Here is a 26484-nt window from a genome sequence, read left to right as displayed (position 1 = left end):
ATGGGAATTTGTAACAACGTTCCCCCTTACTACCTTGAGCAAGACTGAGGGCTTCTCAGCTCACTCAGAGTCTTATAGGGTGATTGAAGTGTTGCCAGTTGTGATATATGGAACTAGGAACATTTTTCCTGCAAAATCTGTTCAAACTGTGTGGCGCCAAATCTTGATCGTATAGGTACGTATCTACGATACCCGTCCACTGCCCCGAAGCTATACATATATGATATCATGGGTATGATACATGAGTTGTGGGGGTCAAAGAATGGAAAGGCACCAAGAGTAGATTGGTTTTTGTGTGAGATGCTATAGCATGGTGATGATAGTGTATATACCGTGGGCGCAAAAATAATCTTAGCAGCAAAAGTATTGTTGACATATTTCACAAGATAATAGCAAACTACTACTGTGGATAATTAGACAAACAGAAATATGTACATATTCGTTATTCAGGTACATGAATTAATACTACTTTGTCATCTCTCCTTTAGCCTGCAATACAGCCTGGATGGGCTTAGGCATGGAATCAGTAAGGATCATGAAATATTGAGGGTCCATCTTAGTGCACCATGTCAACTTAATCTCATTCTTAAGCTCAGCCATATTTGAGGAATGGGCACCTGCAACTTTGTCTTTAATAACTTTTCAGGCATTTTCAATTGGGTTTATGTCAGGTGAATTGCCTGGCCACTTTAAAACAGATACATTGTTCTCTGCAAGTCACTTTGTTACTATCTTAGTCTTGTGACATGGAGCCCCATCATGCATAAAAAACACAGAATCATGTAACCTGTAAAATTCTAACGTGGTCCTTAAGCACTTCTAAATATGTTGTTCCTTTCATTGTTTCCCCCTTAGGCAAGAAATACAACCCAGTTCTACCCAATTTACTAGTAAATGCCCCCACACCAAAAAATTATGTGGATGCTTCACGGTTTTTACAAAACTTGTGATGATATTGGGACGCACTCTTGGGTCTCCTCACACCACTGCTTGGACTTCTAACCATTCTGAAGGTTTATTCACCTGAGAACATAATGTCATGTCATTGTTCCTTGGTCCAGTCTTTATATTTCCTACAGAAAGCCAGCCTTTCTTCTTCATGCCATCTGTTACGAGCAGCATCTTTGCAGCACGGTAGTCCCAGGTCACGCTGCAGACGACAATGTACTGTGCAAACAGTGACGTTTCCAAGCAGATCAGGATGCTTTTTTTTCAATGCAGCTGCTGTAATTGAAGGGTTATTCAATACTTCCCTCTTCAGAATTTTATGTCCTCGGAGAGGTCTTCTTCTTCCGTCCACAACCTGGTTTCCGCTCTGGCATCTCTCCTGGTGGGAGTCCAGGTGCTGCCCTTTTCAGACTGTAAATAGCTTGGCGAGAGACACCAATATCTCTGGCCACACAAATCACAGACTTCCTGCTCCAGCTGGGCAAGGGCACAGGCCTTTTCTTCATTTGTAAGATTATGGCGCCCCATTATGTCAACGACAGACTTAGCTGTGGGCCGCCAAAGATGACTGAAAAATGTGCAAGTCAGGGGCTGATGAAGCAACTTGTAACATATCCTCTCATACCAACAGCTCATCGAGCACTGACATTTCCCGCCAGTTTTCCCGCTCTTATGAGTCCAAGGAAGCCGTCATCCGTACAACACATCTCTGGTGACTGGTATGGCTGCAGCATAATTTTAAAGTCGACAGAAATTTGGTGTTAAGATCATTTTTGCATTTTCGCTGTAAATATTAATTTTGCGCCACTGTATATAACTTGAGTCACTGTTCATGATGTGTAAGTTATATCTGGAGGAAGGAAAAGCTTCAAAGGAAGGTGGGAGGGAAATAAGAGTTTCAGTTATGCAAGGGAAAGGTGATAGTGGTGAGGATAAGTGTAGAGTCATTACTATGCAAAGTTTGCTTGGACAAAAAAGTATTTTAGAAGTTTGATAGGGAAAGTAAGACAGGAAGTAGAAGAATTGATAAGGAAGAGACAAAACCTGGTATAGGAAACAGGAGGACAGATGTGTGAGAATTCAGAATTCATATTAGTTTACATAGATTGGAGAATATTTTGGATAGGATTTTTACTAATAATGTTCGTGTTACTAGAGAATGTTTTTGGCAGGAGTTCTAGCAATAGCAGAAGGATGGTGTTTGGGAGGTATAGTGAGACAGTTCATTTGAAGAGATTTTATTAAACTTTGCTGACAGTAAAAGATTGTTTAGAGTATGGAAACCAGAGAATGACTGATTAGGTACCACAGTAGCTATAACATAATTCTGTGTTATGTCTACAGATGTTTTAATTGTATGGATGGTAGTACAAGGGAAGTTATAAGAAAATATAGGGTAGGTAATTGCTGAGTTTTATAATAAGGAAAGTGGTTATGAATGAAGTCATGTGGCTGATGTTTGCCGACATTGAATTTCTCAGTTGGTGATATTGAAGAAAAGAGGAGAGTTTTGAAAGTGAATTATGAGGTCTATGTAAAGTTAATGGGAGCAAATAGAAAAAAGCAAAATAGGAAAAAAATTCCAGTTTGGATTGTTTTATAGTAAATGTATTATGGTAGGATGAGAGGAGAGGTTAGTCATAGAATAGGTACCTATACTAAGGGCTGTACTAGCTGAATTTATGCAAAAGTTTTGGAAGAGAACTGAAGTGCCCAGGGATGCAAAATTTGGGATGTGGTCAAATGGTTGAGCTGATTGTTGATTGTAAAGGAGAAAAATAAGCCAGAAGCTGTTTGGATGAACTGTTTGCTTAGCTTCTGTGAAGTCAAAGTGTGAGAAATGTAGTAGATACGAAAAGCAAAAATATATGGCTTATGTGAAAAGATAAATTGTCACTTTCATAGAGAAGAGTTGGCTCGACAGTCACCATATATATTTTAGCTTGGCTTCCACATACACTCATGGTTCCCTCCAGTTTTCTCAAAATTACATAGTATTTCCTTCTTTTCTTTCACATTCTGTGAGTTTGCCTGTTTTAAATATTTTACCATCAAAAATACATACTACTGCCAAATATACTACATATACAAACCTGCTTTCATTCATCCACCATTCATATTAATATTTATGGGGTTTTATTCCTGATCATTTCTCTCATGACCTAACACCTACTCAGATTGACTCTGAACTTTCTCCTCTTGTGACCAGTTTCAAACTAACTCATTTTTGTGGTTTCTTTACAATCTTTAATTGGCCCTTTTGCTGTCTGCAAACACATTGTCATTTTTTTTTTAGCACTACTAAGATGGATGACTTGGTTTAAATTTATGAACAGTACATATATCGTGACATAAACATTTTAACTGCTCATTTTCAAAGAAAGTATAAAAATACTTATCAGAATTATTATTTTTGTTTTCTTTTTTTACAAAACTGTTACAGTACTTGTAATACTATATACTGTAGACCATTTTGTTTCACATGAAATTAGAGATTTATCAGTTTTCTTTTGATTAAAAAAGATTGGTAGCAGATGGTAGAATAACTCGGTAACCAGTGTGAAAATGGATCCCCATTTCTCCTGTTGGCTAATTGGTTCAATGAATGTGCTGTGTGAATTGACTGAAACTGCAAGAGTCCCAGTGGGCAAGCTCTTTCACCCAAGGAGATTCTCAGGGTAATTGTATAACATAAGAGGAGATTGTACTCTTCATCACTTATTTCCTAGTGCATTGTATGGAGAGGAACAAGCTGGACATAGGCTACCTGGAGTTCTTAGTTTTTAAAAAGCACAGGTATATACAGTCTGACCAGGTAAAGGGGAGGTATATCCTAGAATGGCAAAGTTTGTCTTCACAAAACCAGCTGCAGTTGACAGAATTCACTAACCCAATGTTCAAAAGGCAAATACTAGGAGAGTGGACTGCCTTAAGGGTAATATTCATGAGGAAAATTCACCAGGGAAATAATTTATAATAAAGGATTCCATTTAGGTGACATAATCCACTCAAGAGGCTCATTAAGCATTGACACAGCTTATTTAAGTGAAGAACCTACTGAAGCTCATAGGTATTAAAAGTATGAGGTAGAGCATGTCAGTTTCCTTGATAAGATATTTACTTTTGATATCTCAATAATGAAATCAGCTAAAACCAAAATAGGTGCATTGACTGATGAGGGTTTCTTTTTTAGCACTAACTACAGAACAGATTCCATATAGATAAGGAGATATTAAGGGTTGAAACCCTGCTCAGGTAACAGATAGTATCAGCAATATCAGCTGAAAACCATTTATCTTTGAAATTTGTAATGTGTCCAGTTTCCCATGGAATCTGCAGAAGTAGATCAGTGGAGTTTCCACTGTGAAGACTCAAAGCCATTTCTGTTGCAGCATAGCAAAGCTATTCAAGTTTGAAGTACTGGTTGGAGTTACGAACCTTGCCTAAAACTGCCCAGATCAGGTTGAAGGGAAGAAACGTACAATATATACATCCAGGATTTCCCAAGCATGTATGACTCCATAAGGAGTATTACCATTAGTGCACCTCATGCAGTGCACTGAACGCATTACTTAAGGTTCTTTGCAGTGTTCCTTCAGCCCCTAGCAGCAACCTCCTTTCATTTTTTTTTTTTTTTTATACCTCCTTTCATATTCTCTTTCTTCCATCTGACTTTCAACCCTTCCCTAGCAATTGTTTCAACATTATTTTTAGAGCTGAATGACTGGATACTAGGTACCAGCACTTGGACTATGACACTGGATCTACAGGGGGCTGGGCAGTAAGTCAGGATCTTGGTTTTGAGGGTGATTGCTAGAACCGTTCCCTCATTGCCATAGAGCATTCGAAGGGGAAGGACCTGTTTCCTTATGGCTGAGGAACATGGTAACTTCTAGCAGACAATAGGTTTCTAGTCTTGTTTAATTTTTTAAATAGCTATGTACTGTAATTGTGGTATGTCTTCCATCATTAGTCTAAAGTCACTGTCATCCCCCTCACTGAAAGAGGAAGGCATATAGGCCTAGATGAACAGACTTAAATTCCAGAAAGATGTGGCAGTCTTTGTCCTTGAAATTTGTCTCTGAAATTTGGAAATTAAATATGGACCCCCATGGGGGATTTAATGTGTTGGAGAACTATTAAGCTTTTTGAGAAAAGGGACTAGAACTTATATTATGACATTTTAAGGTCCAACCACTGAAGATACTCTTGGATGTATCTAATAAGTACTGGTAGGTTTGTTTGACAATGAAAAGACTTCAAGCAAGTTGGACAGACAGACGCATTGGTCTGATAGCATATAGTTATATGACTCGCATCTTACTTTTGAGAAACGTCTAATGAAAGTTCCAGCAAATTTCGTACAAAAGTTAAAATATTGTTCGTAAGGTCTCATTATGTTTCTAACAGTGGTAAAATAAACGCAACATATTTTAAGTCATTTGTGCTTCCTTTACTAGAATAATGTTCTCCAATGTGGATGTCTGCTTTTGCCAGAGATTTGTCTCTTTTAGATAGATAGATTGGTTTGTGCTGATAGATTTCCGTTTCATAGTATTTGGAATTATGACTTATGACTTGGACCATCGATGGATGGTCTCTCTGTCACTTTTTAAAGTTGTATTTTCCTGCCGAGAGCAACCAGATTCGCTAACACAATAGCACCAGTATGTCGTAAATGTGCCTTGCTGTTGATTTTGTTAGTTCCAGAAGTCCTTTAGAGAAAGGTAACCAGTAGGTATGCACCAGTCCAATATTTACGCATAGGCCATTTAAAAATGTCTGCACAGAATGTGAGGTCTTAATGTTGACTGCCCACCTCTAGCCACCCCTCATACGTTTCATCCTGGGTTGGAAGAAAGACTGATGTGTCACTGGATTCAAGTGCACTCTCTTGATTTGCTTCTACCTCAACTATGCATTGGATGCCAGATGCCACAGATTCCTTGCATTTACAATCTTTGATTATTTTTAACTGGTTTCCAGGTGGCACCAGATTTATCCTATTGTTAAGACCTCAGGTTTGTTAGTGTCCTCTGTTCCTGGGTGGGTTACTGGTAATACATCTGATTCCTCCCAAGTTTTCCACTATCATCATGGCAAAATTTGATGTTTGTCAGTAACTTCATAATCCTTGCTGGAAACATTTGAGAGTCTGTCTCCTGTGCACAAGTCTTATAGGTTTGGTGACAAAACCGCATTCAATACACTGTTGTTGGTTTATTCAATTTCCTCATGATGTTCACCAGAAGGCAGAAAATGATATTAAGGGAGATTGCTGAAGATGTACTCCAAATATATCACCATTGGTATGTCCATTACACCCTTTGTCATGTCATGGTGTTGACCTTTTGGGAAAGAGGGGGAATGTGTTTGTGTATTGCGTGTATGTCATCATCTTAGTTTTTGCCTTTGCTTATGCTTCTCCCTAAGGCTGGAAATTTTGCAGATCCAGTCAAAGATTTTACTAAAGGAAGCTTCATCCCTGTCATGGTTATGGCATATGCTGAACAAAAAATTAACTTACCTACTTTGCTAATAGCTAATTTGTTAGAACACAACGCCAGTTACCCTAAAACCAGTACCCCCCCAAAAAAAATATGCAACTACTTAGCAGTAGCTGAATTGAAAAGATACTTACGGTAGAAACTAGGATGTAAAATATTTCTTTATGGCAATTTCACTGGGAAAGTGAAACCACCCCAACTATAATGATGCAAACTAAAGCTGAGGATTTTTTTATAAGCATAACGTATCTAAAACAAGAACAAGAGATTAATTATGGTAAATGACTATTAAACCTTAATAAAAGACATAAAAATGAAAAAAATTCTAAATGAAAGCACTCCTTAGAATAATGAGCAGGTTGGTGAACACGTAAGCTCTTTTAACATGTCAGTAGGTACACGGGGTGAGACAGTTGGCCAACAGGGATGTAGGGATCCATATATACAAATACGCTGAGCTACTGGCTGCTACTTTTCATTGTCTGGTGTGTCTTGGATTTTGCTTGACATGTAACAGGCTATATTATATGTACTATGGGTTCCTGTTGAAATCAAACCGTTCTTGAATTTGCATGTTCCCTGTTGAGAGAACTGTATCCCTTAGTAAGGTATTCTCTTTGTATGGATTTATTTCTAATTTATGTACATGGTATACACTATTCATTTTTTAATGCTCTGAATTTTAGTCCTTTTTTCTTTTCCTTTTCTCCTCTTATCACACATGACCCTTGATATTGCTGTAATATGTAGAAGCTTCCTTTGCAAGTTAATGACCATTTGACTTCACAGCCATGTTCACTCATTTTAGACAGTAATAGTAGTGATATTGGGAGATACTACTTCAATAATATTATAAAAGTATCTTCAGACGATTGCATATCATTGCTAAGATAGGGGAAGCAAAAAGTAAGGTCTATTTAATAGAGAGAAGATTAGAAGTCAGACTGATATGTCGTGAGGAGATACACTGAGGCAGGTTCAGTTATGGCTGGCTGATGGGTTTTTGGAGGAACAATTGTTTTAACAGCTACCCATCATAAAGTGGTACCATGTAATTTATTTTGTGTATTAGCAGATATTAGTTTAAACATTTACATGTTTCAGACATACTAGCCATTCAACTTGGAGGATGCAGCTGCTAGTATAACCAATTTTAATTATACAACTTCCCCAGTAATTATATAGCTAAGAGTTTCACTTGCCGGCAGTTAAAATCCCTAAATTCGCTGGTTGTGCTAATTTTCTATTTGTTTTGGTTAGGTAACAATATCCCGCCCACTTTCGGGGTAAGAGAGAGGAACAACACGGCAAAGAGCTCAGTCTGTTTCTGCTTGCCGATGGCTATGGTTGTCAGCTCCTGAAATTTGTTACTTTCCTTTTGTAATCGGAATTGGTGAAGTACATACTCTGTTCTTGTATTAGCCGACTCGGCAAATCATTTAGACAGCGTTAGGTTCTTTGATAAGAACTAGTTTTTGTTTTTTGTTTTTGTGCTTTTCCTTGGTGACTGTCAGGTCTTAGTGTTTTTGACAGTGTCGGACACAGGTTCGGCTAGCTTTCAGGTACTGCGCTAGAGGTTGTAAAACTCGGCTAACCAAGGAATTGTATGATAATCACACTTTATTTACTAAGTGTAGAGGACAAGAGATGGAAGGACTGTGAGAGGAGACTTACAGGAGAAGGGAATTGATGAGGCAGAAGTGCAGGATAGAAATAAATGGAAACGGCTCATCCAAAATGGCGACACCATATAAAAAATGGGAACCAGCTAGGAAGAAGAAGAAGTAGAGGACAAGTATGTTCATTTGATAATATAAATGTAATGAATATGTTGATTGGGACAAAAGGAAGTGGAAGAGTTTGGAATCTCATCAAAAGAATTTACAGAGAGACAGGAAGAGAGAAGCTTTGATTAAGGCTAGTTCTAAATCAGCTAGTCAGGATTCTTCTGTTGAATTCAGACTTGAATATTCCTGTTATTTACCTCTGCTCCCACTTCTCTTGTTTTGCCACCTTCTCCAATTTCAGGACCCGCACTTCTGATACCAACCCTATCACCAGTCTACAAGAAAAGATTGATAAACATTTTGCTCTGTTAGTACAGACTGTGGAGCAGCTTGGTGCATCTGTGAAGGTCTTAATGGATAAGGCGATAAGTAATAGTGTTGGGTCAGTGGAGGAGGTGGCTGTTCGTCCCGCTGATGCTCCTAGGCAAAGGTTACTGTCACACTCCCCAGTGCACTGGAGGAGTCAAACTGGTAGCCCAAGGGAGGTTTGTGGGATCTGCCCACAAGCGGTCACCCCCTCAGTTCAACCTGCTGTCGTTTCACCGCAGGGTGATGGCTGCCCGTACTTGCTTCTCCGACTGCTAGTTCCTCTGGGAAGGCGAGCAAGTATCCCATCTTCCTCCCCCGTTCCCTCTCTCCCTATGGCTGTGACGGGAAGGGGAGGGATCCTGCAGACCGTTCTCCGTAGGATTCCACGTCGGGGACTGCGTTCCTGGGGGGACCTTCGGGTCCTACCAGACGTAAGTCCCCGTCGTTGAGGAAGGATCCTGCCCTATCCTCAATTTCTACATGAATCGGTAGGACCACCACCCGAGGATCGTCTGACGAATTCGGTGGGGGTTTTGCCGAGTGCTTAGAATTCTTCGGAGTTTCTAGCTCTCTCCGAGTGTTCTGGTCTTCTATGATCTGCAAACACTTGGGCGAAACCACGGTCCAGAGTGGGCGAGACGAGAATCCCAGATAATTGTTACTACGATAATCGGAAATCTCGCAGAATGCTCGAGTTCCGGGAATCTCTAATGTTTGAGAGAAATACTGCTGTTGAAGGAAGAATATCTCGGGAGGGGCTCAGCCTGGATGGACCTGATGTCGCCTCAGTAGGTGACTAACCCCGGGACAGAGAAGAACGGGTGTTAACATCCAGTTCGGCTTGAACTATCGTCTTCGGTATCCTGGTCACAGTAGAAGTCTTCCTTTGGGAAAACTTCTCCTTCGCTCTCTTCATTAGAGAATGAAGGGTGTCGGGTTCCAGTCCTTATTCTTATTCCTCGAATGGAAGAGAATTTAGGATGGAGGTCTATGTACAGGAACCTACAAATATATTACGTATATTGCCCTCACGACATGCGTCTGTTATCAGTTGAATTGTCCTAGGTGTAGGCACATACTATAGGTAACTCTACGTGTTGTGACTGAGACGAATAGTATCTTCTTAATTGAACTGCAACTCAGGACTGCCCTGCAAACTTCCCAGGAGTTACCAGTTTCGATTTTGAGATACTTATGGTATTGTTACAACAACAACACCTCAGCATTTGCATTCACCGAATCCGTTTCGATTAAATGCAAATGCTCGAGTGTATTTTTTTGCGCTCGATTGTTCTAGCCGAGCGCATTCCTTCTTGGAATGGATTACCTGGCAACTCAGGATGACGAGTGAGCGAGAGCTAGCAGTGTATTTGGCTGCGGCATTACCAGCTGGCTCTCCGAGATAGCATGGTCGGATTATGTCTCTCTCCTCTGCAATGATTGACTACCAAACCGAATCTCTGCCCGGCAATCACAGATTTAGGTCTCTGGTTGGCTGGAATTCTCGCATACGTGAATGACCATCTCTACTGCATCGCCTTGGACATTGCGAGAATTTTCAGACAGAGATATCTCAATAGACTTGCTATCATTTTTCTGTTTACCGCACAGTAACAAAAGTCTGTGGCCTAGTCTCCCGCTGCATCACACCTGCCGCTGCGATAATGCGGAATGATTTCTTCAGACATCTGAGTTTGTCTTCTAAACATATCTCGTATTCGTAGGTGTGCAATTGTTCATTGTTCACCCCGAATTGTAGATGTATAACGGAAGACATCGCCTGTTCCCCGCCCTGCCAGCTCTACTTCCAAGTATATAGATGTCCTCTCTGGATAATCTGGGAAGAAGATGATTCAGCCCATGAGAAGCAGTTCTTCAGGCAGTACAATCCCTGTGTTTTCATTACTGAAAAGTACTCCGCTTTCATTGCAACTCCGACTTCTCACCAAACAGCAATGAAGTAGCGGTTTAGCGTTTTCAGTCCTTTGTAAATCACAGGGATAAAACCGTCTTCGCGGGTTGGTGTCATCAGCGGGACTTATCTAAGTTCAGAATCTTGAGAGTTACATCTCTCGATTCGGCTGTGAAAACGTAGGTCTGCATTCACCTACCACCTTCGTCTTCAACGGCACATAGTGTTATTTCTCCTTAGCTGAGATTCAATCACTATGAGAACTTCTGTCTTGCCATCAGGGACCTCGGTCTCTAGAAGGCAATTGAACCTGTTGGGCATATGCCTTGAGAGAATCATCATCTCGCCTTCCGGCATTAGTGGCAACAGATAGACGATTTGTATGGTCTCTCGGCATAACCCTTCAAAAGGCGAGGGTCCAGATCAATCATTACTTCGTCCTACTGGCATGTTCCGGTACCCATAACCATCGACACCCACCATGGAGTGTCGGTGTCTTATCCACCGCGGAGACGAAGAGACTTCGCTGCAGTGGGGTACAAGACCATGAGAGACTTCGCTGAAGTGGGATACGAGACTGCGAGACACTTCGCTGCAGACGGATAGACCAGTATGGATACTGGACATCCCTCCGAAGAATATGTCGGACAGGAAGATGGATAGGTCATTGCGACCATATCCTTCTTTCCCTTCGGAATTGCCCACAGGTCCTTGGAACTTCATTTCCCTGGACCAGTGGTGGATGCTTGTAGGATGTGTTTGCTTACCCAGCTCCTTGAGAGGACAAGTTGCATCTCATCCATGGTGTGCAGTTGTAGAGGTAAGAAGGATGCGAGAGTGACTCGCTCTCTCCCTTCTCCGCCTCGTCCATTCCTCGTCCTTCGGGTTGAGGATACGACTCCAGCTCAAACTGGCTGGTCGGACGATTGATGCAATAAGCCTATACATAAGCATCCTTTTTATGTTTCTTATCAGAATCATAGAAGCAGTCCCGCTCCTTCCTCTAGCAAGGGGAGGAAAGAGACTGGCAATAATGCAAACTCTTCCCAGAACTGCATTAATGTCACCGACGCCAATATTCTTCACAGCCCTTTTTCGGATGAGTCACGATCCCTCACTCATTTTGAACAGGCCCAGAAGTCTGACTTGATCACGCAGCTCCTATACTCCGGTCAAGTTGTCAGAAGCAGCAGGGCACTCTTCGCTCTAACTACCAGGAGTAGCAGCCTAGGTGCGCAGAACTCCAGTCGGTTCTAGAGGCTCACTCAGATTCCTCCCACCAATCAGTGAGTCTTCCTATTGTTAAAGGACCCAAGGTTTGTATTACGTATCGGAACAAAACAAATTGTCGAAAATTGCATTTTTCCTAACTTAACGAACCTGAGGTCCTTTAACAAATATGCCCACCACATGCCACCCCTCTATCTGAACTTGGGCTGAAAGGGAAAGTGGAGTGTTTACATACGGGCAGGCTAGCCAGCCCCACGGTAGTTACTGCCTAACCACCTTGTTCAAGATTCAACGGCCGTAATTCCAGCTACGCCAAAAGTATATTCCTATTGTTAAAGACCTCAGGTTTGTATAGTTAGGAAAAATACAATTTTCGACAAATTGTTATTTTGAATTATACTTACCCAGTAACTATATAATCGGAGCCCACCCTCCGTCCCCTAGCATGGATTCGTGCTGATGAGCATAAACAAACTGAGCTCTTTGCCGTGTTGTTCCTCTCTCTTACCCCGCAAGGGTCTAAAGTATTGTTACTTAACTAAAACAAAGAACAATTTAGTGCAACCTGATAATTTCGGGATTTTAACTGCCGGCGAGTGAAACTCTTAGCTATATAATTACTGGATAAGTATAATTAAAACTTTATTTTATCTTGAAAATGTCATTTTTCTTGGTGTTTATGGTGTTACATACAGCGCAAAGATACGCTACTGCTTCCATGACATGTCCTACTCCCACCTAGTGTGGTCTGCCAAGGAAATTAGGGGTTTATGTATGAAGATTCAGAATTTTGTGAGGGAATTCGTGTGAAACTGCACGATCACTGTTTATCCTGAACTTTATACACCAATATACTGTTGTCTTATTTTAAATGATAGAATCTAATATGTATTGACATTTTGCAGGTTCCTCAGATTTTTTTTTTTTTTTTTTACATGTGTAAGCCTAACATGCTTACCAACTTGGTGAATATTTTTTAAAAACCCGTGGCACGTTTCATACAATCAACTTACCTGTCAGATACATACATAGCTAAGACTCCGTCATCCCCGACAGAAATTCAAATTTCGCGCCACTCGCTACAGGTAGGTCAGGTGATCTACCGGCCTGCCCTGGGTGGCAGGACTAGGAACCATTCCCGTTTTCTATCATATTTTTTCTGTCGCCGGTGGTATCAACATCGTTGCTACTACCTCCTGACTGGAATTTGCTTTTCAAGACAATTGATCATCTTTTTTGGACTTTTTGGTGACGTACCTGGATCGTTGTTTTGGCATTCGCTACCGTGGACTGGATTTGGACTTGCTTTTGATTTTTCTTCAAGAATGTCTGATTCAAGTGGTTGTGTGAGAGTGTGTGTGAATGTAGGCTGCAAGGTGAGGATACCGAAGGCTTCGGTTGATCCTCACACTGTATGCCGCAAATGTAGAGGTTTTGACTGTTCTATTTCTAACACCTGTCATGAATGTGAGAGGTTGAATGTTGAGGAATGGAAGACTTTAACTTCTTACTTGAAGAAGTTAGAGAGGGATAGAGTCAGAAGGGCTGCATCTAAGGGTGCGGGTAGTACAAGGCCTATTGAGCCTTTTAATGATTCTAACTCTTCACTAAACTATGCATTTGATTCTAATTCTGTATCAGGGCCCTCACTTGCTGTACATTCAGATTCGGCCTCGGAAATCGCTGATCTGAAAGCTACACTTCATAGGATGAAATCCAAAATGGCTGCCATGAAAGGTAAGGATTGTGAAAGTGAATATTTTAGTGAAGTGAGTGCCCCCAGTGTTGTGGAGGGGGTGTCTGACCGTCTCTGCGACGCTCCCAGGCCTAGACCTCTTTCAAGCTCCCAAGCCCAGAGGAGAAGAAAAGTCGAAAGCCGTACGGAGGTTGTGGAGAATTCCCCCCGGTCAGGCGTCCCTTCAGCAGGCTCTGTAGTTAGACAGACTGCTCAGGACCGCTATAGGAAAGGCGTCCTCAGAGAGTGCTTCTCTTCGTCCGCCTCTCCCTCTCCTAAACGAGGGTGGAAGGATTCGGACCTTTCCAGGCCCCTGAAAAGGCACTGGAAAGAACCTGTGTTGGACTCAAGCCCCGAACGTTTTTCTGAAGAAGCGCCTCCCTCGATCAAGAAGGCTAAGAGAGTTTTGAAGTCCCCTGGCTTTGACAAAACTCCTTCGAGGTCTCCCTAGGAGTCCTTTCGAAAGATCCTCCTCGTAGAAAAGACGTGAGGCTTCCTGTCAAGAAGTCTCGTCTTCCTTCTCCCGCCAGGAGTGAGGCTCCCGTGGGACGTGAGGTGTATTATAGGCGCGAGATGTCTTCCGATAGGGAGTATTACGCCGAATATGAAGCGCCAGACAAGCACGAGGCGCCAGCCAAGCGCGAGTTTTCGACCAGACGAGAAGCGTCTTTAAGATTGAAGCGCCAGATAAGCGCGAGCAACTTTACAGGCGCGAGGGTTTAGCCAGACATGATACGTCTGCCAAGCCAACAGCGTCAGCCAAGCACGAGAATGCAGCCAGGCGCGAGGATTCAGCCAGGCGCGCAGCGCCAGAAAAGCGTCATCCAAACAAGGATATAGCGCCAGAGAAGCGCGAGGCGTCAGCCAGGCGCGAGGCGTCAGCCAGGCGCGAGGCGTCAGCCAGGCGCGAGGCGTCGGCCAGGCGCGAGGCGTCGGCCAGGAGCGAGGCGTCGGCCAGGCGCGAGGCGTCGGCCAGGCGCGAGGCGTCAGCCAAGCGCGAAGCGCCAACCAAGCGCGAGGAGTTTTACAGGCACGAGACGTCTGCTTTTATTCATAAGGACGCCGTACACGCTCTTAGCCCCTCTCCTATTAGGAGTTTGTCTCCCGCAGAGAGAGAAATTGAGCAGGAAGACCCAGATCTGAAATTGAATTCTCCTTCTGATCCTTTCTTAGAAGAGGACTCAGAAGACGAGACTCACGGCAGAGAAGGGCTGCCTAACAATAAAGTTTTGACATCTCTCCTTCTTCAAGAATACGGAGATGCCTTGACCCCTGCAGCTCCTCCTTCTCCTCGCTCACTTTTTTCATGCTCCAAGACGCCAAAGTTGTCAGCTTTTCTGAAGATAAGGCCGACAATTTCTATGAAGAGAGCTCTTCAGTCTCTGGATAGCTGGATGCTAACCAAAAAGGAGTTAGTTAGAACGGTGTTCTGCATGCCTCCCGCTAGACTTACGGGCAAGAGAGGTATTTGGTACCAGACTGGGGAAAATATGGGCCTCACTCTCCCAGCTTCGGCTGAAGCGGACTTTTCCAGTCTGGTAGACGCATCCAGGAGACATAGCCTTCATAATGCTAAAATAACTTGGGGTCTTTCGGAGTTGGATCATCTCCTCAAGGGACTCTTTCATATTTTGGAAGTCTTCAACTTCCTGGATTGGTCCCTTGGGGTGATGGCCAAGAAGGCCCATGCCTCGGAAGGAATCGATCCGGACGTACTCCTTTCGATCTTGTCGTGCATTGACAAGGCGGTACAGGACGGCTCAGGGGAAGTCTCTTCTTTATTTGGAGCCGGTCTCTTGAAGAAGAGATCTGTTTTTAGCGCTTTTCTGACGAAAGCAGTTTCTCATTCGCAAAGGGCAGCATTGTTATTCGCTCCCAGGTCTGACTTTCTGTTCCCTTCGCAGTTGGTGAGGGACATTTCCCGTTCGCTGACGGAGAAAGCGACACAGGATCTTCTCCTTCAATCGTCTAGGAAAAAGAGACCAGTGACGGTGGGAGAGAAGAAAGGTGTTAATACGCCTTTGCAGCCCTTTCGAGGAGGTCCTTCCTCTAGAGCTCCCTCTACAAGGAAAGCGACTGAGAAGAGAGGTAGAGCTTCTTTCCGTCCCTTTAAAAGGGGAAAATGAAGCTGCGTTCCTCCAAACACCAGTAGGTGCCAGGCTCCGGGGGTTTGCGGAAGCGTGGACTCTCATAGATACAGACGCTTGGTCTGTTCTACAGAAAGGATACCTCATTCCTTTCCTGGACAATCCTCCCCTGACGTCAACTCCGCGGGAATTGTCCGCCAATTACAAGGACCCTGTGTTGAAAGATACTCTTCAACGAATGGTGGATCAAATGTGGGACAAGAGAGCAATAGAGCTAGTGCTGGATCAAAGCTCCCCAGGGTTTTACAATCGCCTTTTCTTGGTTGCGAAAGCCTCGGGGGGCTGGAGACCAGTTCTAGATGTCAGCGCTCTGAACAAGTTTGTTCAGAAACAGAAGTTCTCCATGGAGACTTCTGCATCAGTCCTTGCGGGTCTTCGCCAAGGAGATTGGATGGTGTCTCTGGATCTCCAAGATGCCTATATTTGTACAAGTAACTTACCCAGCAGATATATACTTAGCTATAGACTCGGTCGTCCCGACAGAATTTCAAAACTCGCGGCACACGCGACAGGTAGGTCAGGTGATCCACCATTCCCGCCGCTGGGTGGCGGGGTCTGGAACTATTCCCGTTTTCTAAGCCATAATTTCTCTGTCGGTTGAACGGACAACACCTATTGTTCGTTCCTCCATCTTGGATTTCAACTCGTTTGCGAGAATTTGGATTGGTTTTTTGGTGACGTAGTCTGTTTTTTCTCTGGCTTCGGCATACGCTTATTGTGGACTGTTTTTCGACTTTGGTTTTGACTACTCTTTCACGATGTCTGACGCTAAGGCTTCACCTATGTTTAGAGTTTGCAGTAGGGAAGGACTTGTAAGAAGGTTAGGCTGCCTAAATCGGCATTGGATCCGCATAGTATTTGCGCTAAATGCAGGGAGAATGAATGTTCTTTTATTAACACCTGTGTGGAATGCGAGAACCTTACGGAGCTTGAATGGAAGGAATTATCATCATATGTTAGGAAGCTTGAGAGAGATAGAGTGAGAAAGGCTTCAGCTAGGTCATCTAGTAGATCTTGCTCCTTAGAACAAGAAATTAACTCTCCATCTAACAATTTTCCTTAGCCTCAGCTGCTTCTCCCTGTTCTGAATCCAAAGATTCTTCGTCAGAGAGGGAAAATGTAAAAGCTTCAATTAAGAAACTTCAAGCTCAGCTACGAGCTCTAAACCAAGGTAAGAGTGGTGATAGTGACTTGTGCAGTGTCCCCAGTGCAGTGGAGGGGGCGTCTGACCGGTTCCTCATTGCTCCTAGGCTAGACCTCTTCCAAACTCCCAGGACCAGGGGAGGAGGAATGTCGAAAGCCGCAGGGAGGATGCAGAACATCCCCAACGGTCAGGCGTCCCTCGGCAGATCTGTTTGTTAAGTCCCAGGCTGCCTCGGATTGCCGCAGAAAAGGCGTCCTAAAGGAGTGTTTTTCGGCCTCAGACTCTTCCTCTCCTAAACGAGGATGGAGTTCGGCCTCCCGTTCGCGCCCTTTGAAGAGAGCCTGGAAGGCGCCTAAAGGAGACGCGGCTGACTCCAGCCCAGAGCGTTTTCCCGAGGATTGGCCTTCGGGACCTAAGAAGACTAGACAAGAGGAGCCTGCTCTTCAGGATCCGACCAAGAAGTTTTTGGTTAATCTGCAAGAGCAGTTAGCTTCGCTCGTAGGCTCTTTTGCTAAGGACTCTACAAGGAGGAAGGATGTCTCGCTCCCTGTTAAGAGTTCCGCTAAGCGTCCTTCTTCGTATAGGAGAGAACTCTCACGATCTCCAGGGCGTTTATCGCCTTCGTCGAGAGACTCGTCGGATAGGAGTTGTTCTCCTGAGAGAAGAGCCCTTTCGCCCTATAGGCTGTCTTCCCGAAGCGCCCTCTTAGACGCCAGCGAATCGAGCAGAAGTCTCGATCGGTTTAGGTGCAAGGAACCGAGGAAAAACCGATTTAGGTATCAGGATCCCTTGGGTCTTCAGGACCAGGAGCCAGACAGGCGCAAAGAGGCAGCAAGACGCAAGAAAGGGCGTCAAGAGCCTCTTAGAACGCAGGATTCAGGACGTCAGATTCTTCTAGAAAGGCATGAATCGGACGCTATGAGCCAGGAACGCCATGAGTCAGGGCGCCTAGGAGTCAGGGCGTCCAGGAGTCCAGGGCGCCAGGAGTCAGGGCGTCAGGAGTCAGGGCGCCAGGAGTTAGGACGCCAGAAAACAGGACGCCAGGAGTACGTTAGGCGTCAAGTGTTAGGGCGCCAAGAGCCTGGTAAGCGTCAGGAATCAGGACGCGGGGATCTTTTCAAGCGCCCTGAATCAGGACGCCAGGAGCCTAGCAAGCGCCACGAACCCGACGAACCTAGACAACAAGAGTCTAGTAGGTACAAGAGTGTTGCCGACAGACAGGAGCCTCACTCTGCGTATAGGAGTGCTAATGTTCGCGCTCCCCTTCTCGGGAAAGGAGTTCTTCTCCCGGGAAGAGCCAGATCACTCCAAAACGATCTCCTTCTGTAGATCAGTTGACCAGGTATCGGAAGACGAAGAGCCTGTAGATGTAGCAGTTTCGGACTACAAGAGACTTTCTCTTTTGCTGCTAAAGGAGTTCGGAGACTCCCTTCATCCTGCGGACCCTCCTTCACCAGGATCGTTGATGTCCAGCACTAAAGCTCTCAAATCGTCTTCCTTCGTTAAGATGCGCCCCGCTCTTTGTATGAAAAAGGCATTAAAAACTTTTTCAGAGTGGTTGACTTCCAGAAGGGAAGCGGGCAAGACAGTTTTTTCCTGCCCTCCTTCCAAGTTAACAGGCAAACCAGGAAGGTGGTACGAGACCAAAGAGCCGATGGGGTTAGGTCTGCCTTCTTCCGCGGATGCGGATTTTGCTTCCTTAGTGGACTCTGCTAGGAGGAAGTCGTTGCTGTCTGCTAAGGCGACTTGGGGCATGTGTGAGCTGGACCACCTTCTAAAGGGCCTCTTTAAAACCCTAGAAGTCTTCAACTTTATGGACTGGGCTTTAGGAGCATTAGCGAAGAGAGCTCAGGACACGGACTTTGTTTCCATGGAGGAACTTTCGAGCGTCCTGGCTTGCCTGGACAGAGCGGTCATGGACGGTTCTGTGGAAGTTGCCTCTCTTTTTGGTACGGGAGTATTGAAGAAGAGATCTGTCTTTAGCTCTTTCTTAGCAAGAGCAGTATCACCCTTGCAAAGGACATCTCTTCTTTTTGCTCCTTTATCCCCGCACCTTTTTCCACAAGAGACGGTTAGAGAGGTTTCGAAATCTCTTACGGAGAAGGCAACTCAAGATCTCCTCACGCACTCAGCCAAGAAGTTTAGGCCGGCAGTGCCTATAGAGAAGAAAGAGAGACCCTCTTTTGTTCAGCCCTTTCGCTGGGGCTCCTCTTCTAGAGCCCACCCCTCTTAGAGGTAGAAGACCAGAGAGAAAGAGTAGACCATCTAGAAGGTCCTTCGGGAAGTCTAGATGAACAGCAAGTCCTCCAGACGAAAGTAGGCACCAGGCTACTCCACTTTGCCAAAGTCTGGGCGCAGAAGGGAGCGGACTCCTGGTCCCTCTCTATCCTGAAAAAAGGATACTTGATCGGGTTCAGGGAAAATCCTCCCTTGACGACAACTCCAAGGGAGTTGACCGCAAGATACTCGGATCCGGTCCGAAAGCTTGCTATGTTGCAAGCAGTGGAACAGATGATTTCCAAGGAAGCGGTAGAACTGGTTCAAGATCTCCAGTCTCCAGGATTCTACAATCGGCTATTCCTGGTACCGAAAGCATCGGGGGGATGGAGACCAGTTTCTAGACGTCTAGTGCCCTGAATTTCTTTGTCTTGAAGAAGAAATTTTCAATGGAGACGTCTTCCTCTGTTCTATCTTGCTCTGCGTCCAGGGGACTGGATGTGTCCCTGGACCTTCAGGATGCGTATTTCCATTGCCAATTCATCCGCAGCAAGGAAGTATCTGAGGTTCATGTTCCAAGGGAAAGTGTTCCAGTTCCGAGCGATGTGCTTCGGACTTTCGACTGCCCCTCAAGTCTTTACGGACATCATGAAGAATGTAGCTTATTGGCTACATCTGGAAGGGATCAGGATCTCGTTATATCTGGACGATTGGCTAATAAGAGCCCAATCGGAGAAAAAATGTCTGGAGGACCTTTTAGTTACTCTAAAGTTGACAAAGTCCTTAGGACTTTTAGTAAATCACGAGAAATCCATGCTGACTCCCCAGCAAAGTATTGTCTATCTGGGGATTCAGATGGATTCTCGGGATTTTCTAGCGTATCCTTCGCAGGAAAGGAGAGAACGCTGCCTAGAAAAGGTGTCAGTCTTCTTAAGGAAAGAACATTGTTCCGCGAGGGAATGGATGAGCTTGCTGGGGACCCTCTCCTCGATGGAACAGTTCGTTTCCTTAGGAAGACTTCACCTACGACCCCTTCAATTTTATCTGAAGGAGAAGTGGGATTGGAAGTCCAACAATCTGGGAGAGACTTTTCCAATCTCGAAACGGATCAAGGAGAATATCCGTTGGTGGGGTTAGATCCACAGAAACTAAGCAAAGGAATCTCCCTTCGCTTACAGAACCCTCGCCTAGCGTTGTTTGCAGACGCTCAGATTCAGGGTGGGGAGCGACCCTAGGTTCGCAAGAGGTGTCAGGCATTTGGGGAAGGAGAACAAGTGTCCTGGCACATAAACAAGAAAGAGCTAACAGCCATTCATCTAGCTTTGGTTCATTTCGAGGAACAGGTCTCAGGTCTGGGGATTCAGATTCACTCGGACAACACAACAGCCCTCGCTTATATAAAAGAAGCAAGGAGGGACGCATTCCTTTTCCCTGTACGAATCAGCAAAGGATCTGCTGATTTGGGCACAGGAAAGGAAGATCTCTCTCCTCACAAGGTTTGTGCAGGGAGAGAAAAATGTCCGGGCAGATCTGTTAAGCAGAAAAGAACAAGTCCTACCCACGGAATGGACTCTCAATCCTCAGATTTGCCAACAACTTTGGCATCTGTGGGGAAGGCCCAATATAGACCTGTTCGCGACCAACAAGAATCACAGATTAGAAAACCTATTGCTCCCCGATCTCGGATCCTCAAGCAGTAGCAGTAGACAGCTTTCTGCTAGATTGGACGGGCTTGGACGCTTACGCCCTTCCCTCCTTTCAAGATAGTAGGAGAAGTATTGAGGAAGTTCGCTTGCTCGGAAGGAACAAGAATGACCCTCATCGCTCCCTTTTGGCCGGCTCTCGATTGGTTCACAGAGGTGCTGGAGTGGTTAGTGGATTTGCCAAGATCGCTTCCACTAAGGAACGATCTTCTCAAACAACCCCACTTCGACAGGTTTCACAAAAACCTCCCCGCTCTAAGTCTGACCGCCTTCAGACTGTCGAAGGACTTGTCAGAGCAAGGGGCTTTTCACGAGAAGTGGCGAAGGCTATTGCAAGAGCCAGAAGAGTCTCCACTTCTAAAGTATATCAGTCGAAGTGGGAGTTGTTTAGAAGATGGTGTAAGGAAAAGAAAATATCCTCCTCCAGTACCTCTGTAACTGAAATCGCAGATTTTCTCCTATATTTGAGAAAAGACTGTAACCTGGCAGTTTCAACAGTGAAGGGTTACAGAAGTATGCTGGCCTCAGTTTTTCGACATAGAGGAATAGATCTGACAAACAATAAAGATCTTCATGACCTTATAAGGTCTTTTGAGACCACGAAAGAACATGTAATCAAGAAGCCTAGCTGGAACTTGGATGTGGTCCTCAAGTTCCTAATGTCGGAAAAATTTGTACCGTCTCACGCAGCTTCGTTAGGGATTATTAACAGGAAAGTCTTTATTCCTTTTTGCGTTAGCAACAGCCAAGAGAGTGAGCGAGTTGCAAGCTTTGGAAGGTAAAGGTAAAGTGGGTTTAAGAAAGATTCAGCGATTTGCTCCTTTCAACCATTTTTTCTAGCGAAAAATGAAAATCCCTCAAAGCCTTGGCCAAGAAGCTTTGAGATAAAAGGAATATCTTCATTAACAGGGAGAGAATTAGAAAGGACTTTGTGTCCAGTCAGGGCACTCAGTTCTACCTGGAGAAGAAGAAGTTGCTGAAAGGTACAGAAGAAAGTCTTTGGTGCTCTGTAAGAGATCCGAAAAGAGCGATTTCTAAGAACGCCCTTACATTCTTCATAAAAGATGTAATAAGGGAAGCTCACCTTAAATTTGCGAAGAAGAGCATTTCAAGGTTCTCAGAGTGAGAGCTCATGAAGTGAGAGCCTAGCTACGTCTATGGCATTTCACAAAACATGGTCGCTTCAGGCTCTTATAGAGTCGACATTTTGGAGATGTAATTCGGTGTTCGCCTCGAATTACCTAAGAGATGTTAAAATTTCGTACGAAAAGTGCTTTGCTCTGGGAGCGTATGTTTCGGCGAATTCAGTGCTGGGAGAAGGGGCTGAGGCTAATCCTTCCTATTTAGTTAAGGCTTAAATTACTGTTTATTGGTGGTTGTTTTTATTGGTTAGTTGTCAGAGGGAATAGGGACCCTCTTACAATTCATAGATTGTAACAAGACTAACATGGTCAGGTGATCGGGATTGGCTTCAGTGCTCTTTTGTGATTTGTTTAATAACCTTAACTCTGTCAATGTAAGAGGGCGAGTCTCCATTGATATGACAAAAAGGTCAAGGCTCTACCATGTAAGTGGGTCAGCCCCCACCCCCCTTGGTACGATCCAGTATAGGCTCTGTCGCGTAAGCGGCTAGCCCCCATTGACACGATCCAAAGAGTTATTCAACCATAGGTTCATTCCTCGTTGAAACTCTTGAGGCAAGCAGACTCATCGCAGTAGTCATGAAGTCTTCAAGGCCCAATAAGGTAGGAACTATGGATTATGTTATCCAAGAACATAGGTTGTTTTTTCCCTGTTTTTAATGTATTTAGTTTAAGTATTATTTTGTTTTTAGCTGTCTCTTGCCCGCCACCAAGGGTGCCAATCAGCTAAGTATATATCGGCTGGGGTAAGTTACTGGTTACCAAAATGATATTAAGATACAATAAAGTTTTGTACATACTTACCTGGCAGATATGTACGATTAATGGCCACCCAGCCTCCCCTCAGGAGACAGGTGGAAGAGAAATTATGGCTTAGAAAACGGGAATAGTTCCAGACCCCTCCACCCAGCGGCGGGAATGGTGGATCACCTGACCTACCTGTCGCGTGTGCCGCGAGTTTTTGAAATTCTGTCGGGACGACCGAGTCTATAGCTAAGTATATATCTGCCAGGTAAGTATGTACAAAACTTTATTGTATCTTAACAATATCATTTTCACGTCCCGATTCATCCTTTGTCGAAGAAGTACCTCCGTTTCATGAAGGGGGGAAGGATCTTCCAATTCAGAGCCTTGTGTTTCGGCCTTTCCACGGCTCCTCAGGTCTTCACGAGCCTGATGAAAAATGTGGCGAGATGGCTTCACCTGAAAGGTATCAGTATCTCTCTGTACCTGGACGACTGGCTCATCAGAGCAAAGTCAGAGACAGTGTTTGGAGGACCTTGCTTTGACACTAAACCTGATAAAGACCTTAGGAGTGCTCGTGAACCTCGAGAAGTCCCATCTGATCCCCAGCCAGAACTTGGTCTATCTGGGGATTCGGATGGATTCTCGGGGTTTTTGAGTATTTCCTTCTCAAGAGAGACTAACAAGAGGCTTAGAGAAAGTCTCTCTCTTCTTAGGGAAAGAACGTACTTCGGCGAGGGAATGGTTGAGCCTATTAGGGACCCTTTCCTCGCTCGAACAGTTCTTTCCTCTAGGAAGACTTCATATCCGTCCTCTTCAGTTCTTCCTCAGAAGATCGTGGAACATGAAGACAGGACTTCTTTCGGACAGTTTTCCCATTTTCCAGTTTCGATGAGAAAACGCCCACTTTAGAAATGGTGGTTGCCCCACTGGAAGGAGAACAAAGGTACTTCCCTAGAGACTCAGAACCCGAACCTTGTATTGTTTTCCGACGCGTCGGGAAAAAAAAGGAAAAAGGTTGGGGAGCAACCTTGGGAAAGAGAGAGGTGTCAGGCACCTGGAATGCTCTTCAAGTGTCCTGGCACATAAACTGCAAAGAGCTGTTTGCCGTACACCTGGCCCTAAAGAGCTTCGAGCCTTTAGTGAGGAACAAGATAGTTCAAGTGAATGCGGTCAACACAACCGCCCTTGTTTACATTCGAAAGCAAGGAGGGACACACTCGTATGCCCTATACGAGCTCGCAAGAAACCTTCTTTTGTGGACATCCCAGGGGAACATCTCCCTTTTGACAGGTTTGTTCAAGGAGTAAGGAACGTGAGACAGACAGGCTGAGCAGGAGGAACCAGGTCCTTCACACCGAATGGACCTCCACTCAGAAGTTTGTCGGAGTCTCTGGTCTCTTTGGGGGACTCCTCATGTCGACCTCTTTGCCACGTTCCTCTCAAAAAGACTGGAAGTCTTTTGCTTAGTAGTAGAAGACCCCAGAGCTCTAACAGGAGACGCCTTCCTTCTAGATTGGTCTTATGTAGTCAGTTATGCAGTTCCCCCATTCAAGATTCGGGGCAAGTGCTCAGGAAGTTTGTGACATCAAAGGGGACGAAAATGACCCTGATAGCCCCCTTTTGGCCAGCTCAAGAGTGGTTCACGGAGGTGCTGGAGTGGATGGTAGACTTCCCCAGATCCCTCCCACAAAGGATGGATCTTCTCAGACAACCCAAACACTCGAGAGGTTTCATCAAAACCTCCCCGCTCTCGCTCTGACTGCCTTTCGACTATCGAAAGACTTGTCAGAGCGAGAGGCTTTTCTCGCAAGGCGGCAAGCTCGATCGCTAGAGCCCGGAGAACTTCCACTATCCGAGTTTACCAGTCGAAGTGGGAAGTATTTAGAAGGTGGTGCAAGTCGAAGAAGTTGTCCTCCTCCAGTACCTCTGTAACAGAAATCGCTGATTTTCTGTTATATTTGAGAGAGGAATCTCGTCTCTCCGTAGCCACTATAAAGGGCTATAGGAGTATGCTTTCGGCCGTCTTTAGAAATAGAGGCCTAGATCTGGCAAATAATAAAGATCTACACGATCTGATTAGATCTTTTGAGACCATTAAGTCTGATTACATCTCCCCCTAACTGGAATCTCGACGTGGTCCTGAAGTTCTTGTCCTCGGCAAGATTTGAACCTCTGCATTTGGCCTCTTTTCGTGACCTAACGAGAAAATGTTTGTTTCTTTTGTCACTGGCGACGGCTAAGAGAGTTAGTGAACTGCACGCCCTTAGTGATAAAGTGGGATTCAAACTAGATTCAGCCATCTGTTCATTCAAAGATTTATTTTTGGCGAAGAATGAAAATCCTTCGAATCCCTGGCCGAGAAACTTCGAAGTTAAAGGCTTATCGGGTCTCGTCGGCAGGGAAACTGAGAGGTCTCTTTGCCCAGTTAGGGCTCTAAAGTTTTACATGCAGAGAAAGAAACAGTTGGGAGGTTCTAGACAAGGTCTCTGGTGCTCGGTGAAGGATCCATCAAGACCTATGTCCAAGAATGCTTTAGCCTTTTTTGTCAGGAACGTCATTACCGACGCTCATAAGGCTTGCACGGATGACTCTTTGAAACTCCTGAGAGTGAGAGCTCATGAGGTGATAGCAGTAGCTACGTCTCTCTCTTTTCAGAGAAATATGTCACTAAAGAATATCTTGGAAGCGACATATTGGAGATGTAATTCAGTGTTTGCCTCTCACTATTTAAAGGACGTCCGTGTGACCTACGAAAAATGTTTTTCTTTAGGTCCTTTCGTGTCTGCGGGCACAATCCTGGGTACAGGAGCTAACACCAATCCTTTAAATGATGCATAAGTCTAATAGATATGTTCTAGACTTTCTGCTGAGCAGGTGCAGGTGCCGCACAGGCGGCCAGTCACTTTCGTTCAGTAAGGAACTCTTGTGATATCTTTTATTAGACGAGTATCATAAAATTTTTATTTTGGAAAATTAATGTGTGCGTGTGCAATTTGGTTTAGAGTTATGGTTGTTGTGAAGAGTTTGGGGATAACTCGGAGCAATTTTTTAATACTAACATGGTGGTTAGGATCAGGTGGTCGGGATTGGTTGTGTGCTCCTTCATAAGGTGTGTTGTCATATAAGTGGATCAGCACCCATTGACAAAGTCCTTTCAGGCTCTGCCGAGTAAGTGGATAAGACCCCTTCGGCAGACCCACAAGAACTCTTGGCCATAGATCACATATCTCGCTAAAGTTTCTTGAGGTGATGCAGACTCCTGGGCTACAGCCACAAAGTCTACCACCTATCAGGTAGGAGCCAAGGTTTTTTTATACCCACAACATATGTTGTTTACCTGTCTATTCCAGAAGTAGCTGTCTCTTACCCTCCACCGAAGGGTGCCAATCAGCTATGTATATATCTGACAGGTAAGTTGATTGTATGAAAATGATATTGTTATAATACAATAAAGTTTCATACATACTTACCTGGCAGATATATACGATTAGGGCCCACCCAGCCTCCCCGCAAGGAGACAGGTGGAAGAGAAAAAATATGATAGAAAACGGGAATGGTTCCTAGTCCTGCCACCCAGGGCAGGCCGGTAGATCACCTGACCTACCTGTAGCGAGTGGCGCGAAATTTGAATTTCTGTCGGGGACGACGGAGTCTTAGCTATGTATATATCTGCCAGGTAAGTATGTATGAAACTTTACTGTATTATAACAATATCATATTTCATATAAGTAACTTACCAAGTAATTACATAGCTATAGTTTCTAACTCGTGTGGCAGCCTTTTATTTAAAAATTGCAGTAGTGTTTCGTTAGTTTAGTGTAGGTGACAAATCCTGCCCACTTAACAAGTGTGTTGGAATGACTTAGCCAACAGCATCGTTTTGTTTTTGTCGCTCACACTGTCAACATTGTCGAGCTTGCTGCAGCTTTTTTCACTGGGTTTTTGGTTATTCTCAC

The 26484-nt window shown here is 44.4% G+C and overlaps 1 protein-coding gene across 7 annotated transcripts in view; it reads left to right on the top strand.

Moving 5' to 3' along the window:
• Positions 1-26484, top strand: part of LOC135226551 (ubiquitin carboxyl-terminal hydrolase 28-like) — a 52757-nt gene that overhangs the window by 13886 nt on the left and 12387 nt on the right. The gene's annotated exons all lie outside the window — the stretch shown is intronic.

The sequence above is a fragment of the Macrobrachium nipponense genome, chromosome 14 (assembly GCF_015104395.2).
Source record: "Macrobrachium nipponense isolate FS-2020 chromosome 14, ASM1510439v2, whole genome shotgun sequence".
Taxonomy (NCBI): Eukaryota; Metazoa; Arthropoda; class Malacostraca; order Decapoda; family Palaemonidae; genus Macrobrachium; species Macrobrachium nipponense.
This window is presented reverse-complemented; position numbering and strand designations above follow the sequence as displayed.